Source organism: Magnolia sinica, chromosome 11 (genome assembly GCF_029962835.1).
Source record: "Magnolia sinica isolate HGM2019 chromosome 11, MsV1, whole genome shotgun sequence".
In the NCBI taxonomy this organism is placed as follows: Eukaryota; Viridiplantae; Streptophyta; class Magnoliopsida; order Magnoliales; family Magnoliaceae; genus Magnolia; species Magnolia sinica.
The window spans coordinates 50,659,628-50,674,538 of record NC_080583.1 but is presented as its reverse complement, the minus strand read 5'-3'; the positions used below and the strand labels follow the sequence as shown (position 1 = coordinate 50,674,538).

The 14,911-nt window shown below is 35.1% G+C and overlaps 1 protein-coding gene and 1 non-coding gene across 3 annotated transcripts in view; both read left to right on the top strand.

The window, feature by feature from the left end:
* The window catches only part of LOC131219125 (ADP-ribosylation factor 2-like), a 40,984-nt gene that overhangs the window by 18,630 nt on the left and 7,443 nt on the right, over positions 1-14,911 (top strand). The window lies entirely within an intron of this gene.
* LOC131219708 (small nucleolar RNA R71) lies at positions 14,138-14,245 on the top strand. The gene has a single exon (XR_009158354.1). It is a non-coding gene; the product is annotated as a small nucleolar RNA R71 (small nucleolar RNA).

Below are 14,911 nucleotides of genomic sequence, written 5' to 3'. Positions count from 1 at the left end.
TACATTTTCTATTCCTTTCTTATCTTGAATTTCAAGGTTAAACTCTTGGAGTAGAATGATTCATCTTAACAAATGAGGCTTAACATCCTTCTTAAAAATAAACTTTAGTGCTACATGGTCAGTGAATATGATGATCTTGGATCTGATCAAGTAATTATGCCAAATTTAAAATAATGACAGCGGAATTAAATAATGTGATAGCCAAATAAAAGAAATCAATTCACAATGCTTAAAATGAAAAGTAGCCTCAATATTCAAGCATTGAGAGATTGAAACAAATGCAATTCTAAGGACAACCTTACACCATAAAAACCAAGGGTTTATAGCAAGACAACCTTATTTCTAGAATGTTCTTTGTATCAAAAACTCAAACTAAAGAGGAATAAATAAATAGCAAAGAATTGAAATTTTGTAAGAATTTAAATCTAAATTATTACAACATTCCCACTATGCTTGAAATGTAAATATTACAACATTCACATCCACACATACATTTCATAAATTTGAATGAAAAGAGATATAAAACTTAAGCAAGCATTCAAATCACAATACATAAGGAGTTATAGTGGTTCGCCTGTGTGTGCACCAACTGTTAAACAACAGTTACACAGAATGCTATTCCACTCTTAATATCCTCACATAGGGGATATTAGCGTTCACTATCAAAATAGGTTTCACAAGTTCACCTAAAACCTTCACAATTGTGTCTTTTTAACTTGGGCTTACACAATCCAAAAACCCACACTTTCTGAGTTTTTTGGCTCTCCTCAGATAACTAAACACAATGATATTTTTCTGGCTTAATCTCAAAAGAAACCAAAAACAGAATGTAAATTATAATAATGTAAAATACCTGAATTTCTCCTTTGTAGCAACCCGGAAGAACCAAGTCGGAGTAGAGGTTCAAATGTCAAAGTTTAATGTCCAATACTCACTTTATAATGGTTCTAGGTTCTAATAGATTTTAAATTAAACCAAAATGGGCTAGCTTTAATTGATTTTGATGCAAGAAAAAGGAAAATAACACTTCCTCTTTTCAGATCAGATTGGAATATAAGAAACAAAATCAATTTAAAAAGCTAAAGAAAGAGAATATTAAATATCACACTTAGCTTAAAATATAGCATAGACTTATCTCTCGGAAGGCGATTATAATTACTTTAGATGTCCTCAATATTCGAGATTCGTGCTCTATTTATAGGTGACAAATCACGTCTTTGAGTCGTTATGACTGGTCTTAGAACCAATGGATATTTGAAAATTTGAGCGTTATAAGATAAGGCGGTTTCACGACTGGTCGTAGAGTCTACGACTGGTTGAAGGACATCTTCGACCGGTCTTAGGTTGATCACGACTAGTCAAAGCCAAGCAAAATACATCGCTATAGTTTGAGTCGTAGGTTCACGATTGGTCGAAGGAACAGTTGACATTGTTCATACGACTAGTTGAATAGACCCTAAGACTAGTAAGTCAAAAAAAAATTTGAATTTTTACAACAAACTTACGATGGTCCAAGAAAATCTTAGACAGGTCGAAGCAGTGCTAAGACTAGTCGAGAAAGATCCGGGACTAGTCTTAAAGTAGACCAAATTCTCAAATCTAAAACATTTGCATTATGTATCCGAAATGACCTACTCTAAAGGTCAACCTAAGGTCAAACATACCTTAATAGTGAAGTAAGGACATTGAACCCTTAAGATATGTAACCTTTAAAGAAAGTGAAGCTTGAAATCTTAATGTAACTTTTCCTTAAAAGCTTCAATTACGCAATCTTGAATCTTGACTTGTAACTTGTAAATTCAGTTGAACATTCTCGAGTCTTAACTTGTAAACATGTCTTGTCTTTCGAAGTCGATCTTGCGAGACAATGTCGTGGCTTGACATATCTTGAGTTGAGCATTCTGCTTCACTAATGTAGTCAACATCCATACACTGAGACTCGCTTCATCCATACATGCTTCATCCATGTTGTGTCTCGAACATTTGCATTTATATAATTTCACAAAGTACAAGCAGTGTTTTTGGCACCACAAATTTGACAACATAAAGGGGCTTTCAACCATAGCACTTACAATCTCCCCCTTTGTCAAATTAGTGACAACACATACTTTCAAGATATATTACATAAAACAGAATATATGGTTAAAGAGTCATGCACCAGTTATTATTAACTGGCCCACATTCATAATCAATTCAACATATAGTCCACCTCTGCACATACTCCCCCTGAGTAACATACATCACATAAATCCAATACCATAGACATCCATTAGACATCCATTCTCCCCCTTTTTGTCACAATAGGACAAAGGAAGCAATGATCAAATGGTAGAGGAGTTAAAATGAAAAAGAGAGTAAAAAAAATAATCCATAAAAAGAGATAAGTCAAAAGCAGTAACAATCTCACAAACAGAGACAGCAGAAGAGTAATAATGTTATTACAGTCCGGTAGAATAAAAAGAACTAATCTGAGTCAGATGAAGGAGTAGGGATGGAAGGATCAAGTTGATGCATGCCCATGTTCAAACGCCTAAGATATCTGCGCATATATTTGAACTGCGTGACATTAAAAACATGCATATTCTCAACCTTCTCCTCCAATGCATGTAAACGCGCATCAAACTCAGAAGGCTCATAATCTGGATCATTAGTAGAATCAGATTCAAGTTCTTTAAAAATATCATCCACGTTAATGTCATCATGAGGAAGATCACCAGCATCCTTCTCATTTCCAGCTTCAGCACCACCATTACCATCACCTTGGCTAGGAAGCAAATCCATCTTCATCTTATTAAGGTTAGAATTGCTAAATATTAGATGATGGATTGGGGCCTCTCCAACAGGCATGTCGACCAACATATGTGTAGCCAACACAGTCATCAAATAAGCAAAAGGGATGTCACTTTGACCTAGATGGAGTCGAAACTGAATACTGGAGTGACATATCAAGGATGGTAAACAAACATGAACACCTCTGGCAATAGAGTGAAGAACACGAACCATGAAGGACGTCAATTCGGATTTATTACCCGATTGATGATATAAGTTAGACACAAAGATTTTGCGAAGAACTCTGTATTTGGGTAACAAAAACTTTAAGGGGAGCGCATTCCCTTTATGCATCCAATGTACGTCCAAATTGCATAAGGCTTTAGTGAGTATATGTTTTTCAATTTCTGAGGGTTTTTCAGATAAGATATGGATGGGAATGCCCTCATCATTTACAGGAATTTCCATAAGAGCTGAAATCAAATGACGATCAACGTCAAATGGTCCTTCTCTTGTGGATGTTTTAAAAGTTAAATTTTCCAATGAAAACTCACTTATGCAAGCGAACATGGATTGGTAATGGACCGGTATGCTGGCCCATCCGAATGCAATAAGTTATCCCAACCTACAGTTTGAAGAATAGGAAGGATATCATATGGTGGAACATGATCTACAGAAACAGGACGTTCTAAAATAACATTCCTTAATCTAATGTCTCGTACATAAGAAGATCTTCTTCGTAGAACCAAAGATGACGCTTGGTAATAGCAGTAGATTTGGAAGAAGATGGACCACGGGATGTTGTCTTTCTACCTCTAGATGCCATATGCAACAAAGATATGAAGGAAACAAAGTGTTGCAATGGATTGAGAAATGGATTTTCTCAAATCAAATTTGGGTGAAGAAAAACCCCAAATCTCAACAAAACTAGAAATAGACAACTTCAAGTAAGAGATAGAAGCAAACTTGGCACAAATCCACAAGAAATAAGCAAATGGAATACTAACCTTGACGGATTTGGAAGGTGGGTTCGACTGGTCGGGCGTCGGCTTGTTGGAGAAGGAAGTTGAAATAAGGAAGAAATGAAATTTTCTCCAATTTAAGTCAAATAGCGCGATTTACGACTGGTCGTGGGCTTTCTTCGACCGGTCGTGTCACGACAGGTCGAGGAAATCCTCGACTGGTCGAGTACCACCAAAAATCTGATTTCCAGCATATTTTACAAAATTTGAAATCTAAACGAAATATATACAATATGATACAAATAGGCATAAATAATCATTTTAAAATGCACATACCAAGATCAAATTTCAATTTGTTAAACCTACTTTTGTCGAGCGGTTTAGTGAAAATGTCAGCACGTTGATTCTCGGTAGGGATATATTCCAAAGATATAACCTTTTCTTCTACTAATTCACGAATATAATGAAATCTAATGTCAATGTGCTTGGTACGAGAATGCTGAATTGGATTTTTTAAAATATTTATGGCACTAGAATTATCACAATATAATAACATAGAATCCTGTTTAATTCCATAATTACTTAGCATACGTTTCATCCAAACAAGCTACGTACATGCATTACCAGTTGCGATATATTCAGTTTCAGTAGTTAAAAGTAATATAGAACTTTGTTTCTTGCTAAACCAAGAAACTAAATAATTTTTAATATAAAAGCAACCACCACTGGTTGATTTTTTATCATCAAGATTACCAGCCCAGTCAGCATCCGAGTACCCAGCTAATTGAACACTAGTCTCGAGTGGATACCAGAGACCGAGATTAACAGTACTTGCGACATATCTCATAATTCGCTTGACAACAATCAAGTGCGATTCTTTAGGATCAGACTGATATATAGCGCAAATACCAACACTTTGAGCGATATCAGGTCTACTAGCAGTTAAATACAGTAAACTATCAATCATACTCCAATATAATTTCAAATCTACATTTTTGCCTGCAGAATCTTTTGAGAGTTTCAAAGTTGTACTCATAAGAGTATCAAAATTCTTACCATTCTCAAATCTGAACCTTTTAATCAGGTTCAAAGCATACTTGGTTTGAGAAATAAAAATACCATCAGATTATTGTTTTACTTGCAACCCTAGGAAATAATTTAATTCCACAACCATGCTCATTTCAAATTTAGATTTCATTAAATTTGTAAACTTAATAGTCATGTTAGTATATGTTGATCCATAAATAATATCATTAACATAGATTTGAACCATTAAGATATCATCGTTATGTTTCGTAACAAAGAGCATCTTATCAACACTCCCCATTTGAAAATTATGACTTAGTAAAAACTTGGTCAATTTTTTGTACCATGCCCTCGGAGCTTGTTTTAAACCATATAGAGCCTTTTTAAGGCGGTATATATGATCAGTAAGCTTAGAGTCTTCAAACCCTGTAGATTGTTCAACATATACTTCTTTGTGTAAATCGCCATTCAAAAAGGCATTCTTTACATCCATTTAATAAATTTTAAATTTTTTAAAAGCATGCAATGGATATGAAAAGTCTAATTGATTCAAGGCGAGTAACTGGGGCAAAGGTTTCATCGTAGTCAATGCCTTCTATTTGAGTGTACCCTTGAACAACCAGTCTTGCCTTGTTTCGAATAATATTACCAAGTTCGTCAAACTTATTTTTGAAAATCCACCTTGTTCCAATAATATGTTTATCTTTAGGTCTAGGAACAAGATACTAGACATCATTTCAAACAAATTGATTAAGTTCTTCCTGCATAACTACTATCCAGTTTTCATCAGAAAGCACTTCTTTTACATTTACCGGTTCAATCTGTGATGTAAAACACACGTAGTTACATATGTCTTCTAATTGTCTATGAGTGCGCACACCAATGAGAGGGTTTCCAAGTATCTGATTGGTTGGATGATCTTTGACAGTCCTTAGTTCAGAATTAACTTGATTTGATGAAGTATCTGGTTTGTCAATCAAAAGAACTTCATCATTATCTGAACTTGGGGCAGGTGTATTCAAGTGATCATCAATGACTACATTGATGGACTCTTGAATCACACCAGTCCTGTTGTTCAGAACACGATATGCCCGACTGTTTAAAGAGTATCCTAAGAAGATCCCTTCATCACTCTTTATATCAAACTTTCCCAGATTTTCACGGTCACGTAAAATATAACACTTGATGTCAAAAACTCGAAAGTATTTGACAGTAGGCTTCTTATCAAACCAAAGTTCATAAGCAGTTTTATTATCAGACTTACATGTATACACTCGGTTGATAATATAGCATGCAGTATTTACGGCTTCAGCCCAAAGATTTCTAGGGAGCTTCATACTATTCAACATTACGTTTCCCATTTCTTGAAGCACTCTATTTTTCCTTTCCACAATTCCATTTTGTTGTGGTGTTTTGGGCATAGAGAATTCATGCGATATTCCCTGATCACTACAGAATTTCTCAAAACTGCTATTCTCGAACTCAGATCCATGATCACTGCAGATCTTACAGACTTGAGAACTTTTTTCAGTCTGGATCCGTTTGATAATCTTTTTACTTCATCAAGGGTTTTTGATTTATCTTTAAGAAGGCTACCTAAGTGAATCTGGTAAAATCATCCACGATTACCAGTATGTATTTTTTACCTCCTCGACTCTCCGTCCTGGTAGGTCCTATAAGGTCCATATGGAGAAGCTCGAGTGGTCTTGATGTGGCATTGGAGTTCACCTTTTTGTGAGAGCTCCTTGTTTGCTTGCCATACTAGCATTCACCACATATTTTGTCTACTTTTTGTAATTTTGGTAGACCTCTTATTAGTTCTCTCTTGCTCAATCTGTATAAATTACGGTAGTGTACATGTCCAAGGCGTTTATGCCATAATTCAGTCTCATCAGTATGGACCATATAACACAATTATTTAGATAAGCTACCATCGCTTACAATATAGCAGTTTTCTGAAGTCCTGTGACCAGTTAATATTACAGAACCCTTTTTGTTTAAAATTTCATAACCTTTATTAGAAAATTTCACACTATGATTATTATCATATATTTGAGATATGCTTAACAGGTTGTATTTTAGTCCCTCAACATATAGAACATTTTTAAATAAGGGAAGGTTATAGAGTTAAACCGTACCTTGACCAATAATCTTGCAGTTGCTACCATCACCAAATGTGACTGATCCATCAGTCATATCTTTAAGATCGGTGAATAAAGCCTTGTCGCCTATCATATGCCTGGAGCATCCACTATCAAGGTACCACTTCGAATGACTTGTAACTTTGAAAGCGGTGTGGGCAACTAAGCAAAGTAACCTTAGGAACCCATTTCATAACTGTTTTGGGTTTAGAAGTATAGTTGGTCTTCTTGTATTTGTAATGACCCACTGAGTTAGATTTTAAGAGCTCCTTAAGCAAATCAACTATCTTTTCAGCTAAAGGATTTCGGTTCTGATTTTTATAGTTGACATAGTTGCTTTTAGATTTTTGAAAAGATTTAACATTTTTAGAAAAACTTTGATTAGTACTTTTCCCTTTTGAGTTTGAGGTTTCTCCTCTTACAAACTTGGGAGGAGTATTCTTCTGTTTAGAAGGTATATTCTTATCATAGCCCAACCCGGATCTGTCACCATATTTTCTAGATCCGGATAGAAGTTTTTCTAACTTTGGATCACATTGAGCATACCTCCATGTATCCTTCAAACTCAGAAGAGAAGATACTTCATTTTTAAGTTTCTCATTTTCAGATTTCAGATTATTAATCAGGGAGGTTTTGAATTCTAAATCGCATTTAGTCTTTTCAAAATAGTCTGAAATATGGGATTTTTCTAAAACAAGAGACTCAAAATTTTCTTTAAGTTTTAAAAACCTTTCTTTTTGAAGTTTTAGTTTTACGGTAATTTAACAACTCTCCTTATATAAGGCATTGTAAGCATCTTAAAGATCTTCTTCATTTTCATATTCACTATTCAGATTTTCTTTACTAGTTGAATCATCATGATCTAAAAAAGTGAACTTCGCTAGAGTCATAAGAGCTTTAACTTCATTGCCCGACTCGGTTTCAAAATCTTCTGATTCAGAAGAGGCTTCAGAATCAGACGATTCATCCCAAGTAGCCAACATTCCCTTCTTTTTGGGTTTTTCCTTTTTAGGACATTTGTTTGCTAAATGCCCATATTCTTGGCAGTTGTAACATTGACTATCTTTCAAAGATTTCCAAGTTTTTGATTTAGATTTAAGTCGTTTCTTATCATTTGATTTTTGAAAATCAACTCTCTTTTTACTTTTGAAGATCTTGTAAAACTTTTTTGCTAAAAGCGCCATATCATCTTCAGAATTTTCTAAATCAAAATTTTCTTGAGTAATACATTTAGAAGATTTAAGAGCGATAGATTTGCCTTTAGGAGCTTTAAAATTTAATTCATAGGTTTGTAAAGACCCAACTAGTTCTTCTACCCTCATATTGTCCGTATCACGAAGTTCCTGGATCGCGGTTACCTTAGAGTTGAACCGTTCAGGAAGTGAGCGTAGTATCTTTGCACACACTTTACTTTCTGAGATTTTATCGCCAAGACCCCACATAGAGTTTACAATGTCATTTAATCTTGTATAAAAGTCCATAAACATTTCATTTTCCTCCATATGAATTTCTTCAAATTTGGTTGTGAGGAGTTGGACTTTAGATTTCTTGACAATTGAAGTACCCTCGTGTGTCATTTCTAAAATATCCCAAGCTTGCTTTGCAGTATCACAGGATATAATTCTTTTGAACTCATCCGGTGATAGTGCGCAAGTGATTGCATTTAGTGCTTTTGCATTGGCACTACTCTCATTTTTCTGAAGAGTGGTCCATGAGAAATACGATGTTACTCTCATTAATTTTGAACCATCGATCTTAGTTGTAGGTGAGTTCCATTCAGTCATTGTGGCTTGCCACACACTCTCATCCATTGATTTGAGGAAAATCCTCATCCTGGCTTTCCAATAAGCATAGTTGGAGCCATCAAATGGTGGAGGCCTAGTGACTGAAAGGCTATCAAAATTTGACATCTTATATATATAGCTTAGATCGTTAGCTCAGGAAATGAATCCAAGAATAAAGAATTAAAAACGAGCTATTAAGCACTAATACCACTTGAAAAGGCCAAGTTATATGTCCTAAAGGGGGGGTGAATAGGACTATGCCAAATTTAGACTATAACAGCGGAAAAATGATAACCAAATAAAATAAATCAGTTTACAATGCTAAAAAGGAAAAGCAGCCTCAATAATCAAGTATTGAGAGATTGAAACAAATGCAGTTCTAAGGACAACATTACACCATAAAAACCAAGGGTTTATGGCAGGACAACCTTATTTCTAGAACGTTATTTATATCAAAAACTCAAACTAAAGAGGATAAATAAATAGTAAAGAATTGAAAATTTGTAAGAATTTAAAACAACATTCCCCACTGTGCTTGAAATGTAAATATTACAACATTCACATCCACACATACATTCCACAACTTGAATGATAAAAGATAGAAAATTAAGCAAGCATTCAAACTACAATACATAAGGAGTTATAGTGGTTCACCTGTGTGTTCACCAACTGTTAAACAATAGCCACACAGAATGCTACTCCACTCCTAATATCCTCACACAAGGGATATTAGCGTTCACTATCAAAATAGGTTTCACAAGTTCACTTAAAACCTTCACAATTGTGTCTTTTTAACTTGGGCTTACACAATCCAAAAACTCATACTTTCTGAGTTTTCTAGCTCTCCTCGGATAACCAAACACAATAAGATTTTTCTGGCTTAATCTCAAAAGAAACCAAAAATAGAATGTAAATTACAATAATGTAAAATACCTGAATTTCTTCTTTGTAGAAGCCCGGAAGAACCAAGTCAGAGTAGAGGTTCGAATGTCAAAGTTCAATGTCCAATACTCAATTTATAATGGTTCTAGGTTTTAATAGATTTTAAATTAAACCAAAATGGGCTAGCTTTAATTAATTTTGATTCCGGAAAAAGGAAAATAACACTTCCTCTTTTCAGATCAGATTGGAAAACAAGAAACAAAATCAATTAAAAAAGTTAAAGAAAGAGAATATTAAATATGCATACTTGGCTTAAAATGGAGCACATACTTATCTCTCAGAAGACCGGATTACAATTACTTCGGATGTCCCTGGTATTAAGAGATTCGTGCTCTATTTATAGGTGAGAAAATTGCATCTTCGACTGGTCCAGAGATTGCTACGACTGGTCTTAGAACCAACAAATATTTGAAAATTTGAGCGAATTAAGCTCAGCCGTTTCACGACTGGTCGTAAGTAGTCTACAACTAGTCGAAGGACATCTTCGACCGGTCTTAGGTTGATCATGACTAGTCGAAGCCAAACAAAATACATTGCTTGTAGTTTGAGTCGTAGGTTCATGACTAGTTGAAGGAACAGTCAACACTATTCATATGACTAGTCGAACAAACCCTAGGACTGGTTGAAGCTTAACAAAGAATTCAAAATTTTTGCAACAAACTTACGACGGATCCAGAAAACTGGTCGAGTCAGAGCTAGGACTAGTCGAGAAAGATCCAGGACTAGTCTTAGAGCAAACCGATTCTCAAATATAAAACATTTGCATTATGTATCCGAAATGACTTACTTTAAAGGTCAACCTAAGGTCAAATATACTTTAATAGTGAAGTAAGGACATTTTAAAGAAAGTGAAGCTTGAAATCTTAATGTATCTTTTCCTTAAAAGCTTCAATTACACAATCTTGAATCTTGACTTGTAACTTGTAAATTCAGTTGAACATTTTCGAGTCTTGACTTGTAAACATGTCTTGTCTTTCGAAGTCGATCTTGCAAGACAATGTTGTGGCTTGACATATCTTAAGTTGAGCATTGTGCTTCACTAATGTAGTCAACATCCATACACTGAGACTCGCTTCATCCATACATGCTTCATCCATACTATGTCTCGAACATTTGCATTTATGTAATTTCACAAAGAACAAGCAGTGTTTTTGGCACCATAAATTTGACAACATAAAGGGTCTTTCAACCATAGCACTTACAACAACAACGATCATGATTGCCATGTTGTACATCTCGTAGGACCTAAACTTATTTAAACCGAACACTACGGCTAGGAATTCCTTTTTCATATTAAAGTAGTTTACTTGGGTAGGGTTTAGAGTTTTACTCGCATAGTATATGATATAGGGTTTCTTCTCTTTTCTCTTGCCTAACACTACCCCAATTGCATAATCACTCGCATCGCACATGAATTCAAAAGCTAAAGTCTAATTAGGTGGTTGCATAATGGGAGCACTAGTTAACATGCCCTTTAGCATAGTGAAAGTTCTTTAGCATTCTTCATTCCACTCAAAGGGGGTTTCTTTTTTTAAGAATATTACACAAAGGATGAGAGATGAGACTAAAGTCTTTTATAAACCTTCGATAAAATCTAGTGTATCGTAAAAAGAATCGCACATCACATATGCTCTTGGGTAAAGGTAGGTTAGAGATTAAGTCGATTTTGTCCTTATTTACCTCAATTCTATTGAATGATATAATATGTCCGAGGACTGTCCCTTTATGAACCATGAAATGACATTTCTCCCAATTCAGGACAAGGTTCTTTTATTCATATCTCTTCCGCACTAATTTTAAGTGTTCAAGGCATTCATTGAAAGATGCACCAAATACAGAGAAGTCATCCATGAAGACCTCTAAAAATTACCTCACCATATCAGAAAAAATGCTCAACATGCATCGCTAGAATGTCGCGAAAGCATTACACAGTCCAAATGGCATCCTTAGGTATGCGAAAGTGTTAAAAGGACATGTGAATGTAGTCTTTTTTTATCTTTAAGGGCTATCTTTATCTGATTGTAGCTCGAATACCCATCAAGGAAACAATAATAGGAATGACCTGCCAACCTTTCTAAAATCTAATCAATGAAAGGCAAAGGAAAATCGTCCTTCCTCATAACGGTATTCAATTTTCGATATTCAATGCACATTCTTTAACCAATAATGACCCTGGTTGGCATGAGTTCATTATCCATATAGGCTATGATGGTGATCCCGGACTTCTTGGGTGCCAACTAAGTCAGACTCACCCATTGGCTATTGAATATAGGGTATATAATACCCACATCCAACAACTTTAACACCTTGGATTTAACCACTTCTTTCATGTGTGGATTTAAACGACGTTGTAGTTGTCTAAATATTTTCGCATTATCTTCGAGGTGAATGCGCTGAGTACAAATCGAAGGATCAATTTCATTGAGGTCCGCAATCGACCATCCAAGGGCTTTTTTTTGTTCTTTGAGAGTAGAAATTAGTATACTCTCTTAATTCTCATCTAAGTGGGAAGAAATCACCACTGGATATGTTTCATCTTGACCTAAATAAGCATATTTAAGATTAGTTGGCAATAATTTTAGGTCAAGTTTCAGTACCTTGATACTAGACAGTAAAGGCTTTATGTCAGTTAGAATTAATCTTTCAAATTCAAGCCTCCATCAATTAGGTTCAAGTACCAACGTAGCATCAAGCAGGGCATCTATCTCCCTAATCATATCATCGTATAGATCAGTGGAGTGGGCCAAGCACATCTCTAAAGTGTCGTAGTATAAAGTCAAAAATGACTTATCTTCCATGAATGAATTTATCATGTTAATCTCATGGACATCATTACTATCCTCCTGTTGTTTGCACATGTTAAACACATTCAACTCAAGTGTCATATTTCCAAAGGATCATTTCATAATTCCATTCCTACAATTGATTGTGGCATTTTATGTAGCTAGGAATGGTCAGCCAAGCATTACAGGGATTTGAGTATTAGCATCAATGACGGGTTATGTATCTAAAATAGTAAAATTTATTAGATAGTAGAATTTATCGACTTATATAAGCATGTACTCTATTGTCTCTCTCGGTATACAAATCAAATGATTAGTGAGTTGAAGTGTGGTCCTAGTGGGTTTTAATTCACCTATGCCAAGATGTTCGTAGACCAAGTATGGGATCAAATTCATACTTGCCCCCAAATTAAGTAGTGCATGTTCAATATGATGGTCCCTAATCACACATGAGATGATTGGGCTACCAAGATCTATGTATTTTTGGGTCACATCTTTCTTGTTGATGGCACTCAATTTCTCTGTCAAAAATATTTTATTTTGGATATTGTGTCATCTCTTGGTCGTACATAGATCTTTCAAGAACATTACATATGACAGAATTTATTTTATGGCATCCAATAGAGGGTTGTTGATTTTCACCTATTTTAGAACCTCTAAGGTATCTTGATTATTGGGTAGAGGTTTTGGTGAGATCAACTTTTGTAGGAACAGAGCAACCGGTTTGTATTTCTTTTGCAGTTCTTTTTCATGTGTAGCATTGCTAGGCCCGTCATCTCTATTAAAGTCTTTCGAGTCCTTGGGCTTCTCAGCCCTCATCGAAATGTTTTTATCAATTGTTTTTCCACTTTTAAGGATGTTGATGGACCTTGCTTTCTCCACATACTAATTCGAAGAGCTTAGATCACCTATTTCATATTGTGGTTTTGGGTTAGGTAGAGGTTGGGCTGGAAGAGTCCCCTTTTTCCATACAACAAGTTGTGACTCTATTCTTTAAAATGGACGATAAAAATAGTCTTAAGGATGTTTTAATATCCTAGAATTCTTACAACGTATTTTAATTGAACTACTCTTAATTATGAATAAAATTTTGAATCAGATCCTCTTGGGTTCTTTTTTGATTAACTAATGGACTAGATATTGATGGAAAAGACCCTTGACGATTTCTATCTGTAGTTGCCATTTGCCCATTCTGCTAATTGAAGTTTGGGAGGTTCTACCAACTAGAATTATACGTGTTTGAGATAAGAGCATTAAACGGCCTTTGATAATTGTTCATGGTATTGGATTGCTCATGTAACAACTCTTGGAAGATAAGAATTGTAGGGTAGTCCCGCGTCAAGTGTATATTACTAGTACAAATACCACAAACAATTTCAATGGTCTTATCAAATTTGACCATCTCTACTTTTTTTAGTTTTATGTCCTCAACCTTTCTGGTGATGTTATCCACCCTGGCATTAAAGCTATCATCATCCCTTAAGATGTAAATTCCTCTCTTCTCCTTGGACTGAGTTGATTTGGGGTTAGCGGGCTTGGATGAAGTATCCCATGACCATGCGTTTTCAGCAAGCATATCAAAATAATCCCACGCATCATTGGGATCTTTGTGTATGAATTCCCCATTACACATCATCTCTATTAATTGGTGCATAAGTAAAGTCAATCCATCATAAAATTTTAAATTTAAAAAAAAAAAAAAAAAAAAGCTTATGACCCACCAAATTTCATATCCATGATGTGGGCAAGCATTTAGAATTTTCTTAAATCTTTCCCAGTATTGGAAGAAGGTTTCTTCCTCTTTCTGTGAAAAAATCATTATCGCCCTTCTAAAGGTATTGGTTTTATGAATCAGGAAGAACATTTTAAGAAACTCCTGGATCATCTCAGCCCATGTCCCAATTAACCTTGGTCTCAAGGAGTGAAGTCATGACTTGACTTTCTCCTTCAACGAGAAAGGGAACAATTATAATCTTAAAGTGTCGTCCAACACATTGTGGAAGTTTAAGGTTGTTACAATCTCATTAAATTCCTAGAGATGTAGGTATGGACTCTTAGAATATAGTCCATGGAACTTCAGGAGCTGTTGGATCACTCCCGGCTTGAAAATCCATGTTGCCTTCATTATATGAAAATGCCATACAGGATTGAGTGCTCATCCTCGCTATTTGTAAATAATTACGTAGTGTTTTGGGTGGAAGACCATTATGCACATCATTCTCATCTTATTGCTCTTCAACAGGATGATGGGGTTGATTTTCAGCCATATTCTTTGTCAACTTAAAGGATCTTAGGTGGTGTCTAATCCAGTGATGGATAGGCAAACCTTTAACTAATCCTTCTTTACTTAAGAGACGTAGAGTGTTATTACAGACCCACGTGAGCACGAAATACTCTCAGACCTAATTCTAAGCTTGAACCTACTTCTACTAAAAAGAAAAATTACATAAAAATAAGAAATTTGAAATACTAAAGCGAGAGGGTTAGAAGGATATTACTTGATT